The sequence below is a fragment of the Lissotriton vulgaris genome, chromosome 1_1 (genome assembly GCF_964263255.1).
Source record: "Lissotriton vulgaris chromosome 1_1, aLisVul1.2, whole genome shotgun sequence".
NCBI lineage: Eukaryota > Metazoa > Chordata > Amphibia > Caudata > Salamandridae > Lissotriton > Lissotriton vulgaris.
Genome location: NC_141685.1, coordinates 156,553,699 through 156,576,389, shown reverse-complemented (window position 1 = coordinate 156,576,389; position 22,691 = coordinate 156,553,699).

Sequence of the window (22,691 nt, the reverse complement as noted above, 5' to 3'; positions counted from 1 at the left end):
ATCCAATTTGGCTGCGCCCAATTACTCATCTTCTTACCATGAACCACGGCCTGATCTGACATCCAGTTCCAACTTTTTTGCGATCGGCAGCCTGGCACCTGAACACTATGAGTTTGCCAATTTAATTATTCCTCCGAACTGCAGGGAGGTCCTCACTAACGCTAGAGCACCCTCCACTATCAAAATCTACAAACTCAAGTGGAAACGGTTCTGTCTTTGGTGTGAAGCTTCAAATGTTCACCCTGTTCACTCTACGCCAGAGCAGCTTCTGCTTTCTTTCTTACAATTAGCAAAATCCGGCCTCTCTCTCTACCCTGAAGGTTTTTATGGCCGCAATTTCCAGATTCCGGCAGGATGGCTCCAATTCTCTTTATTCTTCAAGAATTATTCAAAAATATTCCAAAGGCTTATTTCTGATGCTCCCCCCCCCCCCCAATTCGATGCCCCCCTCCTCCTTGGCATCTGAACATTGTGTTGGCACAACACATGAAGTCCCCATTTGAGCCCATTCGTAGGGCTGATCTTAAATTCATCTCCTGGAAGACATTGCTGCTTTTAGCTCTTACTTCGGCTTGGCAAGTCAGCGAGATACAGGCTTTTACTATCAAACCACCTTTTCTTCAATTCACCAAAGACGCTGTGGTGCTCCGCACTAATCCGGCCTTTATTCCTAAAGTTCCATCTGATTTCCACCTGAATGAACCGGTCATCCTAAAGACTTTTTTCCCTAATCCACAGTTGCCAGCGGAAAAGACTTTACATTCTCTAGATGTTAAGAGTTGTTTGAAATTTTATTTGCAAAGAACAACCAGCATCCGTAAAACTGATCAGCTCTTCATAGCCTACGGCAGGATGCGTAAAGAACCTCCAATTGCTAAACAGACTATTGCACATTGGCTATCTAGAGAAATTTCCTTTTGCCATCAGCAAGCAGGCAAGACACTTCATGCAACGATTAAAGCGCACTCTACTAGAGCAGTCTCCTCTTCTACTTCTCTCTTTGCTGGTGTGCCTCTTCATCAGATTTGCAGAGCTGCGACCAAGCACTCCTGTTTGGAAGCTGCCAACAATGCTGACACAGCTGTGGGGCAAGCTGTGCTACGTAATCTTTTTAAGTAAGGTGAGCCTCTGTTTCTTACCTCCTCCTGCACACAAGGTATATATTTCTGCTTTTGCAGATGTCCCCATGTTTACTGCTATACTGTTATATACATATATGTATTCTCTCGTACTCCGTTTACGATTTACTTTTGGTTTACCATGCACAATTCTCAAATTACTGCTATCTACTCTGATTCAAGCATGTGAATCTATGAAAGATACCCCAATACTGGAGAAGAACATACGTTACTTATCTGAAAACTGTGCTTCTCCAGTATTGGTATCTTTCATAGATTCACATGCGATCCACCCTCCTCCCCTCAGAGGCTCCCCTCTTCTCCTGGGCTCTTATGCCACACTTGTACTCGAAAATCTGAGAGCCTGAGCCTCTGAGGGGAAGGTTCCAGAGGGTGCTGTCGCCTGATTGGCTGGAGTTTGGACCATATCTAATGACTTGGACAAGTTATTAAAGTGACAAGTTTTTTCCTATTAACGTCCATGTTACAATACTTCCTAATTGCTCTTTTAGCTATGCTTTCGCTATGCTATTGCTATTTTGCTATTCAATGTACCGTGGGAATCCCACTTCAACGACGGGGAATGATTCATGCATGTGAATCTATCAAAGATACCAATGCTGGAGAACCACAGTCTACAGGTAAGTAACTTATGTTCATCTTCCTGATCTTCCGGTGCGGAAAAAATCAGGTAGAGACCCCCGTCCCAATCTGGGATTTCACAGACAGATCGCATTCAGTTGTGATGCCAAGGCTTTTAGTTGATCAAGATGGTAGGGGTGGGTCCCAACTCAGTCGGCCAAAAAATTAGAGTTCCAGGGCCCAACAATTAGGATCATTACAATTTTGTCTGGTCTAAAATTGAGGTGGTTACTTTTCATCCAACAACCAATATGTCACATGGTAGTTTGAAAGTTACTAACGGAGGCTGCAGGCTTGTCGATTTCTAAGATCGGTTGATGATCGTCAGCGTAGTTGAAAGTGCATACCTTTCTTTAGCCTAAGGATTGAATTAGAGGATACAGGTACAGATTCAAAATGTGTGTTGACGGGGAGGAGCCCTGCGGCACCCCACAAGTCAATTTGACTTTAGAGGTAGAGAATTGGGCAAAGTGAGCAGCTTGAGTGCGATCCTCTTGGAAAGACGTAAGCCTCTTAAGGGCCTGGCCCTGTATCCCTGCATTACTCACATTGTCCACCAAGAGGACGATGAAGACTCTGTAGAGGAAGGTTAGCCTCATCTCTTTCATTGGTGGGGGGAGGGTGTCATGAATACACGTGCCTCTTTTGGACATTGGTAGGCCCCACTTTTTGCCTAGAAAATATTGTGCTTTCGACTGGAAGTGCACAGAGTCCCCTGCCAACCAGGTCCCTTGTGCCAGATCTCCTTCCCTGAACTGTACCCGTCATTTCCACAAATGGCACCCCTTTAGCTCACATATAAGTTCCTAGTAAAAGGTACCCCTGGTACCAAGTGCTGTGTGGTTAAAGAGGGTCCCTAGGGGCTGCAGCACAAATTATGCCACCCTAAGGGGCCCCTCACCTAGCACATGCACACTGCCGCAGCGGCCTGAGTGTCTTGGTGCAGACAAAACAGAAGAGCTAACCTGTGTGCCATACCCATGAACACTGCTAGAGGGGTGTCTTACCCATATCTCAGGCAGGGAGTTACATTTAAAGTTTGCAGTTTTATATTGTGCGGCTCATCACCCGTGAGGGTATCCAGACGCTGTCTATGGGCACGGGGAGATGCAGTGATTTGCTCAGAATCACAGGATGTTGTGCTGAAGCAGAGACTTGAACCCGGATCCCCAGTTCCCGAGTCGGCAGCTCTTGCTGCTGCACCACATCCCCTCCCTCCTGTGAGGGCATATCTGCATGAAATGCCCCTGATGCCCCCGCTATATCCTAGTCGATTCTTGGATATTGTGAGTGACCAGGGAAGTCATAGTAAGTACATAGGCTGGACACTCATCATTATGAGTTCGCCAGCTATGTGATGGCTTCACTGAAATATGTGATGTTTGGCACCAAGCATCTCAACATAATAAACTTGCACTGATTCCAGTGTAGATTTTATTAACAGTTGCACACAGAGGGCCCCTTAGAGGGGTCTCCTGAAACCTACCAATCCTTGGTGCAGTCATTGACTGGCCCGAGCCAGCCTGTTACCACCAGAGTGTGTTCTGACCTCAGGGGAGAGTGCCTGCGCACTCTGAGGCTGAGAACAATGCCTTTCCGGGGTGAAGGTGTTCACATCACCCACTGGACAGGAAGAGCCATCCGTGGTGGGGAGCTTCAGAGGTCTTGCCTCCTATGTAATGCAACCCCAGCCTCTCCTGTTCGAAGGAGCGGGCCTCCGTCGCGTCCTCACCCCCTTTTTGGCGGCAGGACAGGTGGGAAACCTTTGATAGGAGAGGTGATGTGACCCCCTCTGTCAACCCCAGCCCTCGGGTGCTGGAGGCTAGGTCAAGTACGCTTTTCAGTGCCCACAATCTTGAAGATGATGGGACTTATCCAGTTAGGGCTAGGACTGTGTCCTCCTCTCATAGAAGGTGGGCATGTTAGAGGGCATAGACACCCCAGGCAAAGGGTCCATTGGACACCACCTGTCACTCCCTTATAACACCCTTAAATCTAGTTTTTAGGTGGCATCCCCAGTCCATGAACTTCAGTTCCTGACGGCCTTAGAAGAGCCAGGCACTACCGATGTGCACCAGCAGGGAACTACTGTACACAGGTGTTCCAGGACCTTTTGTCTAAAATCTGGATCCCCTACGGACTACTGCCCACCACACCTCCTAAAAGAAGCCTTCACCGGCCTCCCAGGTCCAGCCCTCTCTCTTCTGAATGAGTCCCTATTTTAGGGTTGTGTCCCTAAGGCCTTTGAAGAGGCAATTGTGGTTCCCCTTCTGAAGAAATCAGGGGCAGACCCCCAGATCCTGTTGAATTACTGCCCAATCTCCTTGCTCCCGTACCTGGCAAAAGTGCCTGTCCAATTTTACTGAACAATCCAACTATCTCAACTCACACTAAGCTGGGTTTTGGCCTGCCCACTCAACGGAGACTGTAATTCTGGCGGTATTGGAATCCCTGCGAGAGAAGGCAGACATGGATACTCCTCAGGCCCTGGTGCTGTTGGATGTCTTGGTCGCTGTTGACATGGTCGACCATGGGATCTTGGTGAACCGTGCCAAGGAGGCCGGCATTCAGGGCTCAGCCCTTGGCAAGGTTAGCTCCTTTCTAGAGGATCGCGAGTGAGAGTCCACATGAGCTGACCTTGTCTGGATTCCTTGATGTTACCTCCAGCCTCTGCAAGGAGACCCCCTCAACCGTGACCTGCTCTGGTATGCCTTTTCTGACACCAAAAGGCACCACTGCAAACATCTGTCATGGGCTTTGGTGAAGAGGACAAAGGTTGTTGCTACGTTCCCGAGAATCGAAACTTACCATGACAGCTTTTGGTTTCCTTCGACCGGCCTCCTGGCCTGAGCCTGCAGACCTTTTCCAACTTGGCCTGTCTTTGATGCTGTGTTGGCATCCTGCACCCGGGCGTCCCCGTACCGCTGGTGGTGTGGTGTAGTCATGGTGCTGCCTTGGGCCATGTCCAGTGTTGGCCTCAACCCCCAGAGACTAGTTCCCCCAAGCCGCTGGTACTTACCTGAATGCAGCCTCTGTCCGATTGCCCCAGCCCCTCTTGCACCTGCACCTGTGCACCCCTGTGCCTCTGGTGGTGCACTGTTGGTTCTGAACTGAACCTTGTCCAAAACTGACCTTAACTTCCAAAAAATGGTCTTGTAAGTAGATGTTGCCTATACGTATGTTGAATGTTTTCTTCATCCCATAGGTTAACATTGCAAAGTCTGAAAATTGCACTAATTGTCCACTTTTATATTGAACAGCATTTCTATTGCAAAACGTATTTGCCGAAGATTAAATTCTGTGGTTCTGCAAAATAAATCTAACCAAGTGTCATTTTAAAAATTGGTCTCAGATTTATTCATTAAGTGTGTGTCATTTATTGCCACTATGTGTACAACAGTGTGTGTCATATATTGCCACTGTGAGTACAACAAATGCTTAAGACTACCCTCGGATACGTCTAACTGCTCTTTCACACTACCACAAAAGAGAGCATTAGTATTATCTACTTTAGCCTCTGTAAAACCTCTGGAAATCCACTGAACTCTCTGCACACTATGGTATAGTATATTGAGAGCCGGCCTCCTACGCTCAAGTACTCACACTCAGGCATAGACAGACAGACACAGACACACACACTCTCTCTCGGTCTCTGCCTCTCTCACACACATTCTCACACATACCCACCCTATCTCACATGAGAAACATATACGTTCAAGGCATATGAGCTGTAGATTACACACTGTGCATAGATCGCCACCTAATGTTGGGCCCGGATGTTTGCAGTTTGTTTTTGTCCTGAAAAGTTCTTTGAAAGTCACAAGATAGGTGACTCCTCCTTTGGACCACATTGCGCATGGGCATCGGCTCCATCCTCAGATTGTTTTTAACCGAATTTCCTTTGGCGCGCAATCCTCCCCCAGTTAGACGGTATTGTTTCGATCGCGATACCCATCAACGCGATTCTTCACCACTTCGAAGTCTTTGATTCCGGTCGATGAAGGCCGTCAGGCCGACCTGGGCCTTACTCTCTGGCTCAAGGAAAGGATGCCATTCAAGAGGTGCCCACAATGTGGTTTGAAGTTTCCCCACACCGATCCACATAAGGTGTGCAACCTTTGCCTCTCACCAGAGCACAAGGCCAAAGACTGTTCCGCTTGTGCCTCCTTCTGCTCCAAGAAGACTATTCGGGATCAACGAGCTTGAAGAACCATGGCTCGCTCCTCAGCTTCGATCCCCGACAACATCTTTCAAGAGGTCGTCGACGTGCCAGAACACCAGCGGGCCGATGAAAGTACCAGCTCCTCTTATGCCGAAGACTCAGACGTCAAGGACATCACTCCAGCTCAATGGGTCGTAAGTAAGAACATCGACCCCAAACTTTCCTCGACACCCTGAAAAAAGGCTTCGGTCACACCCTCACCTTCGGGCCCGGGTGCACACCGACAGACTGCATCCCACGCACTGCCTTCCGGCCCGGCAAAGAAGCCTACTAAGCCTTCAGGCAGCTCGGGCTTGAGTCAGCCTATTTCCGGTGTAGATACCATACCGACACTGAAGAAGAAGCAATCTTCCTCAGCCACGTCGTCCGCTGCTCCGACACCCAAGCACTCGGCGTCGAAGGCTGGCACCGGCTCATCGATGCCAAAACCACACTTGGAGCTGAGTAAAAAACTGCCTAAATGTCCAGACTCACATGCTTCGGATCCGAAAAAACACCCGGAACCGAAAAAACATTTTGAAAGGTCATAGTTCTAAGCCAAAAAACCCTAGACCAGCTACCGAGTCGGTGCCGAAAAAACCTCCAGAACGGAAAACATCGACGCTGAAGGATCTGCCCTACACAGAAGAGCTTTTTACACCAGATCCTACTCAAAAGACTCTTGTAAAGGATCCTGAGACTGGCCAACTAGCTCTTAGCTCCAAGAAGAAACCACTAGAGGCGCCTCCAACTACTCCTCCTCCAAAGAAAAAGAGACATTGCAACCTCTCCATTAAGGGTACTTTCTCCACCACCTCCCCATACTATTCCTCTCCTACACCTCCTCCACCACATCATTTGCCTACACCATCCACGAATCCAGATGATGATGTAGATACAGACTCTGATGACTCAGGTTGGGGTGCACATAACCCAGTAGGGACCAAATTCACCTAATTCATGGGATGATTATAACACCCCTGATGTGCCTTACGTCCCTCAAGATGATGTATATCCTTCCAGGCCTTCCCCACCAGGGAACACTGTAGGTTTTAACCTATTAGTCCATAGAGCTGCTGCGTGTGGTTTCGTAGCCTCATTCAATGTTACAGCATATGCAATACCATCGCCTATTTTAAAATTGGTATTTACAATTACGCTCGTAACGGATTATAGCGCCTAGCATCGCAAAGCCAGCCTCACTGCCCTGCCAAGCTGCGCATTTTTTCAGAGTCTTTCACTTTGTTTATACTTTAAATACTCAGTGTTGTTGCATGTGCTGCGTGTTGATCCCTTACTCGCCTTACTTTCCGACCACCATTTTTGTTGTTGTGCCTCCCCCTGGCCCGCCTCCCTTCCCCGCTACCGCCTCCCATCTGCCCCTCCCACCCACGAATAGAGGGCTCTCCTCCTCCTACGCACAGCTGTGACCGCCTGGACCTGTGCCTAAGCGGACGCTCCCCGGACTGAGATCCCTGGTCGTGCTCCCCTGTGCAGCGCCCACAGCTGAAGCGCAGAGGCCGATCACGCTGCTGCGTGTGGTATCGTAGCCTCATTCATTGTTACAGCATATGCAATACCATCGCCTATTTTAAAATTGGTATTTACAATTACGCTCGTAACGGATTATAGCGCCTAGCATCGCAAAGCCAGCCTCACTGCCCTGCCAAGCTGCGCATTTTTTCAGTCTTTCACTTTGTTTATACTTTAAATACTCAGTGTTGTTGCACGTGCTGCGTGTTGATCCCTTACTCGCCTTACTTTCCAACCACCATTTTTGTTGTTGTGCCTCCCCCTGGCCCGCCTCCCTTCCCCGCTACCGCCTCCCATCTGCCCCTCCCACCCACGAATAGAGGGCTCTCCTCCTCCTACGCACAGCTGTGACCGCCTGGACCTGTGCCTAAGCGGACGCCCTCCGGACTGAGATCCCTGGTCGTGCTCCCCTGTGCAGCGCCCACAGCTGAAGCGCAGTACCGATCACGCTGCTGCGTGTGGTATCGTAGCCTCATTCATTGTTACAGCATATGCAATACCATCGCCTATTTTAAAATTGGTATTTACAATTACGCTCGTAACGGATTATAGCACCTAGCATCGCAAAGCCAGCCTCACTGCCCTGCCAAGCTGCGCATTTTTTCAGAGTCTTTCACTTTGTTTATACTTTAAATACTCAGTGTTGTTGCACGTGCTGCGTGTTGATCCCTTACTCGCCTTACTTTCCGACCACCATTTTTGTTGTTGTGCCTCCCCCTGGCCCGCCTCCCTTCCTCGCTACCGCCTCCCATCTGCCCCTCCCACCCACGAATAGAGGGCTCTCCTTCTCCTACGCACAGCTGTGACCGCCTGGACCTGTGCCTAAGCGGACGCTCCCCGGACTGAGATCCCTGGTCGTGCTCCCCTGTGCAGCGCCCACAGCTGAAGCGCAGTGCCGATCACGCTGCTGCGTGTGGTATCGTAGCCTCATTCATTGTTACAGCTTATGCAATACCATCGCCTATTTTAAAATTGGTATTTACAATTACGCTCGTAACGGATTATAGCGCCTAGCATCGCAAAGCCAGCCTCACTGCCCTGCCAAGCTGCACATTTTTTCAGAGTCTTTCACTTTGTTTATACTTTAAATACTCAGTGTTGTTGCACGTACTGCGTGTTGATCCCTTACTCGCCTTACCTTCCGACCACCATTTTTGTTGTTGTGCCTCCCCCTGGCCCGCCTCCCTTCCACGCTACCGCCTCCCATCTGCCCCTCCCACGCTCCGCCCCCCCACTTTCCATTTATGACTGATGTCCCAACGCGCAGCGTCCACGCGCTGCTGCCGCACCAAAGGTGCGCCAATGGTAAGCCCGTCTACGCCCGTCCGCGCCAAGCCCGCGCCCAGCGCCATACCCCTTGGTCCCCGCATCACCCACCCCTCACGCATTACGTACGATGCCACCACCCTCTTAGCCCTAAACCCCGGTCGACTCCCCAACTGCGCCGAAGCCGCTCCTGGACACACCCATGGACCCTTCTCTTGCAACTCCTGCAAGTTCAACGGCACCAAGAAAAACTCCTCACCCACGAACACACAACAGACATCTGACTCTAACCACCTAAAATGTATCCTGCTCAACACCCGCTCGGTCCATAGACACGCAATCGACCTCTGGAACCTACTAGACACCATTTCTCCCGACGTCGCCTTCCTAACAGAAACCTGGATGAACACCTCATCAGCCCCAGACATCACCATTGCCATCCCGGAAGGATACAAGATCATCCGTAAGGACCGCACCGACCAAACAGGAGGAGGCCTCGCTATCGTCCATAAGAACTCCATCCGCATCTCTACCAGCTCAGACGTCAACCTTGCCAGCGCAGAACACCTTCACTTCCAGATCCACAACGACCCCAAGACCACACTCAGAGGCACCCTCCTCTACAGACCACCAGGACCCCGTGCACAATTCAGCGACGATATCACTGACTTTATCACCCCACACGCCCTTCCCTCCGAGGACTACATTCTACTGGGAGACCTCAACTTTCACCTGGAAAAGAACAATGACAACAACGCCACCTCCCTTCTGGACAATCTCACCAACCTCGGACTCAAACAACTTGTCACTACGCCCACCCACATCGCAGGTCACACTCTCGACCCTATCTTCACCTCCAGCAAACATGTCTCCTTCAGCCACACCACAACTCTCCATTGGACGGACCACAGCTGCGTACACTTTATCTACAATAAGACCACAACTCACAACCATCCTCAACCTACTCTGCGAAGAAACTGGAACAAAATCACCATCGACCAGATCTCCTCATCGCTTCTTCAAAACCCCCCTACCCACCCCTCAAACCCCGACCAAGCAGCCACTAACCTCACCCAATGGCTATCCAACAGCGCCGACATCCTAGCACCGTTGAAAAAACGTCAAATCAAACTAGGCAGTAAAAACGCCTCCTGGTTCAACGACGATCTTAAGAAATCGAAGAAACTCTGTCGCACCCTCGAGAAGGCCTGGAAAAAGACCCAAACACCAGCACCAGGGACGTCTTCAAAAACGCCACACGCATACACCACCAACTAATCCGGTCTGCCAAGAAAGCCGCATTCAAAGACCGACTAGATAACAACGCCCACAACAGCAAGGAACTATTCAACATTGTCAAAGAATTTACCAATCCCTCAGCCAACTCCAACGACATCACCCCCTCCCAAGCCCTCTGCGACTCCCTAGCTTCGTTCTTCCACAACAAAATCGCAGACATCCACAACAGCTTCGACAACCGACCCGGAGACCAACCCACCCAACCCTCTGCAGGACCTTCACCCCCCTTGAACATCCTTAATTACTGGAACCCAATCTCCACTGAGGATACCATCCGCCTGATGAACTCCATCCACTCAGGATCCCCCACAGACCCTTGCCCTCGCCACATCTTCAACAAAGCAGACTCCATCATAGCACCGCACCTCCGAGACGTCATCAACTGCTCCCTCAACTCCGCCACCTTCCCGGAAAGCTGGAAACACGCAGAACTTAGCGCCCTTCTGAAAAAACCCACAGCGGACCCCACCGAGCTCAAAAACTACCGCCCCATCTCGCTCCTGCCATTGCCGGCCAAAGTCATTGAGAAAGCCGTCAACAACCAGCTCGCCGCCTTCCTCGAATCCAACAAATCCCTTGACTCCTCACAGTCCGGCTTCCGAGCCAAACACAGCACGGAGACCGCCCTCATCGCAGCAACAGACGACATTCGAACTCTACTGGACAATGGAGACACAGTCGCCCTCATCCTCCTCGACCTCTCCGCAGCCTTCGACACAGTCTGCCATAGCACACTCATACAGCGCCTCAGAAACATCAGAATCCAGGGAAAAGCACTGGAATGGATCACCTCGTTCCTCACCGGAAGAACCCAGAGAGTCCGCCTCCCACCATTCAAGTCAGAGGCCACTGAAGTCATCTGCGGCGTACCACAAGGATCCTCACTCAGCCCCACCCTCTTCAACGTATACATGAGCCCCCTCGCGACCATCGCACGCCAACACAACCTCAACATCATCTCCTACGCCGACGACACTCAACTGATCCTCTCCCTTACCAAAGACCGCTAAAACCGCTAAAACCAACCTACATGAAGGAATGAAAGAAGTAGCCGAGTGGATGAAGCACAGCCGTCTGAAACTGAACTCAGACAAAACAGAAGTCCTTATCTTAGGTACCTCCCCCTCCGCCTGGGATGACTCTTGGTGGCCAGAGGCCCTTGGAAAAGCACCCATCCCGACGAACCACGCACGGAACCTGGGCGTCATCCTGGACTCCTCACTCTCCATGAACAGACAAGTCAACGCCGTTTCATCATCTTGCTTCAACATTCTTCGCATGCTCAAAAAAACATTTCGCTGGATCCCCACCGAAACCAGAAAAACGGTCACCCATGCACTGGTTACAAGCCGCCTGGACTACGGAAACACCCTATACGCCGGTATCACCGCAAAACTCCAGAAAAAACTCCAACGCATCCAGAACGCATCAGCCAGACTCATACTAGACATCCCGCGTAAAGACCACATCTCTAGTCACCTGAAAAACCTACACTGGCTCCCCGTCAACAAGAGGATTACTTTCCGCCTCCTAACCCACGCACACAAAGCACTGTACGAACTTGGACCCGAATGCCTCAACACACGACTTTCCTTCTACACCCCCTCTCGCCAGCTACGATCCTCCAACCAAGCCCTTGCTACCGTACCCCGCATTAACAAAACCACCATGGGAGGTAGATCCTTCTCCTACCTCGCAGCTAAAACCTGTAACTCACTCCTCACTCACCTTCGTCTCACTCAGAACCACCTAGCATTCAGAAAGCAACTTAAAACTTGGATCTTCGACAAGTAATTCCCCACCCTTCTCCAAGCTCCTTGAGACCCTCCGGGTATGTAGCGCGCTATATAAATCCTTTGACTTGACTTTGACTTGACATTCGGCATAAAACAGAGGCATTTAAAGATCCTGTCAGGGCTCGTGTCCTCAACCCTCGCATTGAGAAGAAAAACAAAGCTGCCCCTACAGATCCAGTTTACATTAGAGGTCCGGCACCACTAGATTCCTTAGTAGTATCTAATGCACGTAAACGTGCTAATTCACAAACATCAGGTGACGCTTCACCACCAGATAAAGAATCTAAACTCCTTGACGCCTCCGGTAAGCGCACATCGTCACAAGCAGCTAACATATGGCACATTGCCAATACTCTAGCGCTGTTGGCAAGATATGACAGGGCACATTATGATGAACTGGAGTCCATAATGCAGCATCTACCAGATAAATATAAAAACAGGGCCAATGAACTCATACAGAATGGTAAAAATATCACCAATACTTCCATTCGTTGCGCCCTAGATGCCGCAGATACCGCCTAAATGGCAATTAATACTAGTGTCCTTCTGTGTAGGCATGCCTGGCTACGTATTTCAGTGTTCAAACCTGAAGTGCAAAATTCCATCCTCCATCAGCTATTTGAGGAGAAACACCTATTTGGCCCTAATGTCGATGTATCTTTAGAGAAAATGAAAAAAGACACCGACACAGCTAAATCTATGGGAGCCTAGCAATTGCAAGCTCCCAGACGTTCTTTTCGTCGCTCATCATATAGAGGCAACACAAGAGGCTACGCCTCCGATAGCCCCTCCACTTCCTATAAGACCCCTAGCCAATACATATTCACTAAGGGCTACCAAAGAGGGGGTTATTGGGGTAACAACAACAAGTGCAGAGGCAAAACCAACAACCCCCTCTATGCCTCCACCCCTACCCAATGACTTTCCTCCACTTCCCCCCCACCATTCCCCTCCTGTGGGTGAAAGACTACAACAATTCCTCCCTGCCTAGACCAACATCACATCAGACAGGTGGGTGCGACAAATTATTCAGTCAGGTTACTGTCTAGAACTAACATCTACCCCCCAAATATACCATCCAAACATCATCCAATGTCACAAGAGCATCTATCACTGCTAATGCAAGAAGTAATATCTTTGCTAGAAAAAAGTGCAATAGAAACAGTTCCTCTACATCAACAAAACAAGGAGGTTTACTCCCTATACTTTCTTATCCCAAAGAAGGATGGCTATCTAAGGCCTATTCTACACCTCAGACCGCTAAACATATACATACAGTCAGACCGTTTTCACATGGTCACCCTCCAACAAGTCCTTCCTATCCTGTTACAAAACAACTTCTTGCTACTCTAGATCTCAAGGACGCATTCTTTCACATTCCCATTCACAAAGCTCACAGGAAGTACCTCAGATTTGTAATAGACGGCCAGCACTATCAATTCAAAGTACTCCCATTCGAAGTCACAACGGCACCAAGGGTATCACCAAGTGCCTAACAGTAGTGGCAGCACATTTACAAAGACAGCACATTCACGTCTTCCCGTACCTCGACGACTGGCTCATAAAAGCCAGCTTATACAACCAGTGTGTAGAACACACTCATGCCACGATCCAACTGCTTCACAACTTGGGGTTCACAACAAACCACACCAAGTCTCATCTGCAACCATCCAAAGTACAACAGTACCTCGCCTCAGTGCCACAATTAACACCTCAACAGCGCTGGCTTATCCAACTCCAGTAAGGATAGCCAGCATGCAAGCTCTTCTCATGAAGTTTCAGCTACAACATTCCCTTCCCGCACAAGTGTTCATGCAGCTCATAGGGATGATGCCCTCTTTAATTTTCATAGTGCCCCATGCAAGACTTCAAATGCGTCCTCTCCAAGAGTGCTTATCACGTCAACGGAACCAGGCTCAAGGTCAATTAACAGGCCTAGTGTTGGTAGACGGTTGGATTCATCGTTCTCTGCAGTGGTTGAACACCAAAAACCTTTCCAAAGGCCGACCGTTCCTAGAGCCAGTTCCTCAAATAGTCTTGACAGCGGACGCATCGCTCTGCGGCTGGGGAGCCCACCTACTGCAACACACCATGCAAGGCAGGTGGACACCACAACAAAAGTTACTCCATATCAATCACCTGGAGTTACTAGCTATATTCCTAGCACTGAAGGCTTTCCAAAAGCAAGTATCAAACAACGCTGTGTTAGTCCCCAGGGACAACATGGCAGCCATGTATTACATACAGAAACACACTCCCTGCAACTCTCTCAACTAGTGCAAAACATATGGCGGTAGGCTATACCTCAAAGCATATTCCTCCTAGCCCAGGATGTTCCAGAGGTACAAAATATCACAGCAGATCTGTTAAATCATTATACACAACAGACCCATGAGTGGGAACTTCATCCGCAAGTTCTGCAACCATTCTTTCAGATTTAGGGACAACCTCAGATAGACCTCTTTGCCACCCACGAAAATGACAAATGCCCAAGCTTCGCTGCCAGATATCCACACCCACTGTCCAAAGGCAATGCAATATGGATGACCTGGTCAAACAGATTTGTGTACGCTTTTCCACCTCTACCACTCATGCCACTACTAGTACGCAAACCACAGTAGCATTCTCTGACCCTCATCCTAGTTGCTCCAACGTGGGCCAGACAGCAGTTACAACTGTCTGTAGTACCGCACCAAAAACTATACCTGTCTCCACGCCTTTTAACACAGAACCGTAGAGAGATCAGGCACCTGGACCCAGCTCAGCTCAAACTTGCAATCTGGCTCCTGACATCCTAGAATTTGGATATCTTAACCTTCCTCCAGACCGTAGGAATGTCATGAAAGAAGCTAAACGTCCAACCACTAGAGCATGCTATGCTACTAAGTGGAAACGCTTTGTAATATATTGTCACAACAACAATATTAATCCCTTAGACGTGTCTATTCAACACATCATAAGATACTTACTACACCTCCAAAGATGTAACTTAGCCTACACGTCTATTAGAATGCATCTTACTGCCATAGCAGCATATCTTCAAAACAGACAGCATATATCTCTGTTCAGAGTGCCTGCTATTAAAGCCTTCATGGAAGGCCTTAAGAGAATAATTCCTCCTAGAGTACCACCTTCACCATTGTGGAATTTGAACATTGTTCTCACATGGCTAATGGGACCTCCTTTCGAACCTTTACATAAATGTGAACTACAATTTTTAACATGGAAGGTTGCATTCCTAGTAGCTATTACTTCTCTACGGAGAGTTAGTGAACTACAAGCACAAACCATTCAAGAACCTTTCTTGCAAATGCATCATAATAGGGTTGGTCTCCGTACTAATACAAAATTCCTGCCCAAGGTCATTTCTCCCTTCCACCTCAATCAATCTGTGGAACTGCCCGTTTTCTTCTCGCAGCCACAGACAGTAGCAGAAAGACCTCTTCATACCCTAGATGTCAAAAGAGCATTGCTATACTACATTGATAGAACACAACTCTTTCGTAAGACCAAACAACTTTTAGTGTCGTTCTCACCACCACACAAGGGTAATCCCATATCAAAATCTGGGATAGCTAGATGGATTGTCAAATGCATATAGATTTGCTACCACAAAGCTAAATGTACGTTATTTGTTCCTCCTAAAGCCCCCTCTACAAGAAAGATAGGGGCTTCACTGGCATTTTTAGGGAACATTCCCCTAGATGACATCTGCAGAGCAGCTGCATGTCCTACACTGTACACATTCACAAAGCACTATTGGGTAGCTGTTCAAACGAAACAACAAGCTAATGTTCTCAAAACATTATTCCAAACTACTGCAACAAATAAGGGTGGTCGCCGCTAAGAGTGGGTACTGCTATATAATCTATGCACAGTGTGCAATCTGCAGCTCATGTGGCTCGAACGGAAAATGCTACTTACCAGTATGCATCTGTTCTTGGCATGTAGAGCTGCAGAGTTACACACGCCCACCGCCTCCCTGGCTACCCTTGTCTGTTCCAGTATTATCTTAATTAGATACAGCTTACATGGACATCCTTCCTTTTCTTCCTAATGGCGAAAAACAATCTGAGAATGGAGCCGATGCCCATGCGCAATGTGGTCCAAAGGAGGAGTCACCTATCTCGTGACTTCCAAAGAACTTTTCAGGACAACAACAAACTGCAAACATCCAGGCCCAACACTAGGTGGTGATCTATGCACAGTGTGTAACTCTGCAGCTCTGCATGCCAAGAACAGATGCATACTGGTAAGAAGCATTTTCCATAACTTCTAAATGGCACCTTCAACTAGGACCATTAGTAAATAGGTTCAATCAGAATTAAAAAGATCCTACTTGTAAGGATATCTGTGCAGTCATCCCCGTGACAGGAAAAAAGAAATGCAAATGAATGAATAAAATGCTTTAGGAGGCTGAGCACTCTTAAATTAAGGAATGAAAGAAATATAAACCAGGAATAGAGAGAAACAGACAAAGCAATAAGAAAGAAAAAAAAGTAAAATAAAGATAATAAAAACAAGAGAAATAGAAAGTACGAAAGAAAGAAACGAGGCTCCCCTTTATTATATTCAGTAGTGCTTGTAATACGGCGGCCAGGATATCCGTCACGTTTGTGTCTGAGTAACCCGGCCAGTGACCCGGCCAGCGAACTCTAAATCAGGCTCTTGACACTTTGCAATGTGGCTGCTGTTAACTGTGCACCATTACTTCCTCAGAAGTCACGGGCAGGAGACACCTGGTCGCCTGTAACATACCTTTTATAATTGCAAGGGTGTGACAACACCGCATAACACCGCATAATCTACAAGTGCAGATTAAACCGCACGGTTAAAATAAACCCACACACACACCGTAAGATTAAACCTGTACTAAACACACAAGCCTCAATAACAGGTAGATAATACAAAGACTGATGGACATAATGAAGCGGACCTATTTATTTATTTAAAGAGTTTTATATAGCGCTGACTAGACCAGTAGGTATCAGAGAGCTTTACAAAAGGTCAACAAACTTACAACAATAACAATTTTACATTACATCAAAATATGAGACACAACGTGAGAGAAGGGGAGAGGGGCAGTGAGCGAGAGAGGAGGAGGGGGAGGACGGAATAAGAGACAGACAGGTGGATAGAAGGGAGACAAGGCAAAAGCAGAACAGTGTTAGTACAATGAGGGGGAGGGTGGGTGAGACAGGGAGAAGGGAAGAAACTGTGCCCAAGGTCTGGCTGGGCAGGTGACGGTCAGGGGGTGAACCAAGTCCGATCTCCTCATTTGCTGAAAACAGAGCAGCTCCACCGGGAGTCCGACATAATCCTCAGACTCCGCTGTCAGGAAAGAGGTCATGTGTCCTTAGGGAAAAACCGTAGTTGGGGGTGGGAGGGAGGTCAAGGTCCTAAGAAATTCAATAAGTCCTCTTGAGGTCAGGCCCTGTCCAGGCATGGTTGGGTAAGTGAAAGTTCAGCAAGGGGGAAGAAGTCACCAAAGCCATCCATGTTGGGGTCAGGCATCCTGGGACCCTTTTCCAAACCGAGTGTGGGCCGGGTACGACAGAGCTTTGTTGGGAGGGATACATGCATAGCACAGACAAGATGAATGTCATGATCTAGAGTTTGGTGAGCAGGGTACTCCTTGACAAGCGTGGTGAGAACCGTGTCCAACAAATGGATGGTCTGCCTGACCTAATGCAAATCAGCTGGATTGATCCTCCAGGTCACAGGACCGGTCCAAAAATTCTCATAGTCCCTTGTTAGAAGTTTTACAGTACTGGAGTGGCAGGAAAATCTCATGTAATTGTTTTGTTCTTTTACTTTGTAGTGGATTTACCCCAGTAACGTCCAGTTACAAGTTTGACGCCATGGACTGGGCAGTTGCCACGAGGAACAGATTCTTCTGCCTGACAAACCACATGCCATTCACTATTTCATAGTGTTTTTCTGATTTTATTTACCACTTGTTTTAAGCAGGTGGTATATATGCATGTGGGTGGTTGGGGGGAGATAGGTGAAGCAGGGGAGGGAAGGGGAAATCATTTTCTAACAGAGGGAGTAAGGTAAATTTTATTTGCATGATTAACAAAAAACTTACGATTACTGCATTCTTAAAGGAAACACACCAATTCAAATACAGGCCAATAATTTTAAAACTTCAAAAAATCCAAATTAGTTTTCTTAAATAACATAAACACAATTTATAGACACTTCATCAGACTTTCATCTTTCCAGGACTTAATATAAATTGTGTCAATTAATATTTCTGTAATTTATGTGTGATGTCATAAAAAATAGTCCTAAATGTTGTCCTTAATTATCTTAGACTTCCAGATTTCCTGTGGGCAACTCACAAGTATCCAACTTCTTTTTAACAAGTATTAAAAATTTAGTAAAATTGGCGTTCATTTTAATACCCGATGGTCTAAAAAATACTACATTGGCATGTCTGCAGGTACGAACACCTCTGCCAATGAAGCAGTTTTTCAAATATCGTTTTCTTTCTGACATCATTACTGCACATACACAAACAAAATGCAAAATACTTTCGTCCCATTGGTGGCATAGTCAGCTTAGATGGTCTCAACCAGGGCACTACATGTTTTAAGCCAGGTAAGTTGCCGGATCGTGCTTTCATAAAGGTGTTATTGGTTTGTAGAGACCATGGTATTTCTAAATATGGTTGGACCTTAAGACTTGTATATTCCTGGACCAACATCCATGCGTGGGATCTCTTAATAAACAGTTCTTTGTCTTTTAAAAGTGACATATTTTTTTTTTAATTTTCAAAAACCTTTGTTAAGGAATATCAACATGGCAGACACAATACACCGTGCAGAACCGCCGCGCGCGGTAGCAAGATAAATTACAATACAGACATTGAGTTGCAATTGGGTTACGTTTACAGCAATTCAGTAAAACCAGGAATGTTAAAGTCACAGAACCACAGTCCAGGGCTACAGCCTCCCAAGGGGAAGCACGCATAGAAGCACAATAACAGATGAAAGTCTAAAGCAACAGGGGCGCTGATGGGAAATAGGGGAGGTGGGAGCATCCACTAACCAACACCGGTGGCCGCTGCGGACCCAGGGCCGGCCGGGAGCGCAGGAGAGGTAGCGCCGCTGGGGTGGGAGCGGGAAAAGGAGATAGGCGACCAGGGGGGCCCAAATGTCGACAGGTCGGGACCTGGCAGGCATTAAATCCCGAAACTCTGATAGGAGTCTGGCATCGAGAGGCATCCTCCAACCAACTCTCGACCCTAGGAGCAGGCCGCCGACCCCAACACATGGCCACCCTACGTCTGGCGAGGACCAAAAGCATCGAAATCAGGCGGCGGGAAGCATCAGGGCGAAACTTAACAAAGCAAAGAAGGCACAGGGGAAGGTCTGGGCGCACTGCAGTACCGGTGATGTCAGAAACGGTAGAGGACACTGCCTGCCAGAACTCAGAGACCTTGGGGCAGAGCCAAGCTAATGGGCAAAGTCTGCGGCAGGAGCAGCGCAACACATACAAGTATCTCCAGGGGTGAGCCCGAACCGGTGGAGCAGCACTGGGGTGCGGTACAGTCTGTGCAAGTACTTGAAGTGGATCAGCCGGAGCCGGTAATTCAGGGACAACTTTTTGGTTTGATTACAGCAATACAACCAGTTGGCCTCCGGAATGTCAATTCCAGGGGGTGGGTTGAGTCCAGAAATGCAAGAAGCTGGCCTGGGCACATAAGGCGTAGATCTGAAAGTCAGTCGCACCCATCCCACCGGCAGACAAAGGAATGGTGAGGATATCGTAGGCCACCCTGGGTTGTTCACCTGCCCAAATAAGCGAAATGACTAGAGAGCAAAGTTTGAGAAAGAAATGAGAGGTGAGGGATATAGGTATGTTCAAGAAGAGATAGAGGAATTTCGACAGGACCACCATTTTTGCTATGGCGATACGACCAGCCAAGGATAGCACCAATCGGCTCCACGAAGGGATTCTGGATTCAAGCCAATCAACAGCTCGCCCTAAGTTCGACCTCCACAATTCTTCAAAATCCCTACTTAACCAGATGCCCAAATAGCGCGTGGGGCCGGATGCCTACACGAATGGAAAGTCCGGTGTGAAGGGGACAGTAGCATCAGTCAGAGGAAATAGGACTGACTTACTCCAGTTCAACTGGATGCCCAAAAGCCAGCCAAAACGTATGATTTCCCGAATCAGGGGGCTAAGATTTTTCTGGGGGTGGCGGACATATAGGGTGACGTAATCCGCATACATTGAGACCAGGAGAGAGCGGGAAGAGAAATCGATGCCCCTGTGTGTATGGTGCTGCCGTAGCCTGGCATCCAGGGATTCCATGGCGATGGCAAAAAGCATGGGCGATAACGGACACCCTGGCGAGTGCCATGGGAAATGTTTATTGGGTCGGATACCTGACCATTAATGTGGAGACGTGCGGAGGGACTGGTGTAAAGGAGTTTGATATTACGCAGAAAGTGAGCGCTGAAACCCATACGCTGTAGAAGGTTGAACAGGAACGGCCACTCCAATGTATCAAACGCCTTGGTGGCGTCGAGTAGTGCGGCCACGGCCGGCAAGTTAGGGTTAATTTGATGCAGGACAGAGAAAACGGTGCGAAGATTATGTGAGGTTGCCCTGCCAGGTATGAAGCCAGATTGATCAGGGAGATTTGGCGAAGATTTTATTATCTATGTTTATTAGGGAAAGAGGATGGCAGGAGTCATGACGGTCTGCAGGCTTGACAGGTTTAAGGAGCAAATTTATCAATGCTTCGCCCAGGGATTGCGGGAATAGCCCGGTGTAGAAAGATTCATTATACATGGCCCCTAGATGCGGTTCCAGGATGTCAGCTAACGATTTGTAGAACCAGGCAGGCCATCCAGGCCAGGGGCTTTGTCGCTAGGTAAGCTGTTGATTGCTGCCAATATTTCTTCCCTGGAGAATGGCTCATCAAGAAATTTTTGATGGTAGTCTTCGAGCCAGACGAGGGCGAAGGACTCAAAATATTGGTCGAACTCCTCCAAGAAAACAGGATTTAATATCTTCCGGAGAGGTGGTCCTGTCCAGGCTCCATTACTGAAAGCAGGTATATAGGAGGCATCGCGCGGTGGACGTAGGAGGTTAGCAAGGGTACGTCCCGGGCGGTCCCCGTCCCCAAAGCGGCGCGCTTGACCCTCTCTTCATCCGAGAATTCGGTATGCTTTTGGCAAAGCAGCACCAGCGTCTCAGGGCTGGGGCACGCCGACTGGGCGGCATCAAGCCACGAGTATTTCACTTCCATATAAGGCTTCGGAGAAATTTCGCTTTTATTACTTTTTTTTGATGGGGTATAAGTTGGGCCTCCCAAGGAGCTATACATTAGGCAAAAAGCCCTTTGTAGACTTTTGGCTGTTTCCTTCATCTCCATTTTATGGTATGAAAAAGATCCTTTCTCTTCAAACAGTAACCCAAGATATTTATAACATTGAACTTTTTCTAGCTCTCGCTTTTGGTGGTACCATTTGTATTGACTGCCCTTCCAATTCTTGGTACTGACTTCCATTACTTTTGTTTTTGGTTCGTTTATTGTCATTTTGTTCTCTATTGAATACATTGATGTTTTGTTTATTAATTGCTGCCGTACTATCCTTGTTTGGCTTAGCAGGAAGACGTCATCAGTGTATATAATAAGTTCGATATTTGTTTCTCATCCAGCTTCGGTGAGTCTGCTAATTCATTGTTCATTGCAAGAGTAAAGTCTGATAAAAATAGATTAAATAAATATGGAGCTAAAACGCACCCTTGCTTTAGGCCTTTAGTTTTTTTAATTTTCCTCGAAAGCTTTGAGCCATTCCCTAGCCGGACTCTTGTCCAGGTATCAGTATCTAACAATTGTATTGCATTTAAAAAGCTGGAGCTCGTACCATAACGATCCAGTTTCCTCCATAAAATCTGCCTATTTATGCAGTCAAAGGCAGCTTTAAAATCAACGAATCATAAATATAATGGCTGTTTTTTTGTTTTATATTTTTCCATTAAAATTCCCAGTGTTAACACATTTGTTGTTGTACCTTGACTGTGTACAAAACCTAATTGGTTCGGTGGAATTAAATGGTTTTCTTTAGCCCAATCAATTAACTCCTTAAGTAGAACAGATGCAACTAATTTGGTACACAGTCAAAATATCGATTCCTAATTGTCGACCTACACAAATATCGAGTTGGAAATATCGAAGGTACAGAATTTCGATGTCAAGAATATCGTTGGACAGAATATCGACCCTAAGGTAAGTAATATCGAATTTATTTATATAGATGTAAGTAATATCGAAATTAGTAATATCGATAGCATATATATCGATGTAACTAATTTCGATGTTACTAATATCGATATTTGTATTATTTATATGTTTTAATTATGTACGTGTAATATGTTTTTGTTAAGTATTTTAATTTTTTTAAATTATATGTGTATTATTTTTATATATTAATAATGTTATTTTTAAGTAAATGTTATGTTTTAGTAACGGAGTGGGTTGTGGGTTTATTGGGGAATAGGGTGGGAAGTAATTTAAATATATTAAATAAATTATAAATTTTTAGGAATTATAAATTAATTTTAATTAATTTCTGTTTTTATTTCTATAGCGGGTTGTGGGTTTATAGGGGAATTGGGTGGGAAGTAATTTAATTGTAATTAATAATGATTTAAAAAAAATTTTTATGGATAATTATTTTATTTTTAATTAATTATTAATTGGCAATTAAATATTTTAATTGATAATTTATTCATTTAATTGGTAATTAATGTTATTTTTAAGTACATTTTATGTTTTAGTACCGGAGCTGGTTGTGGATTTATAGGGGA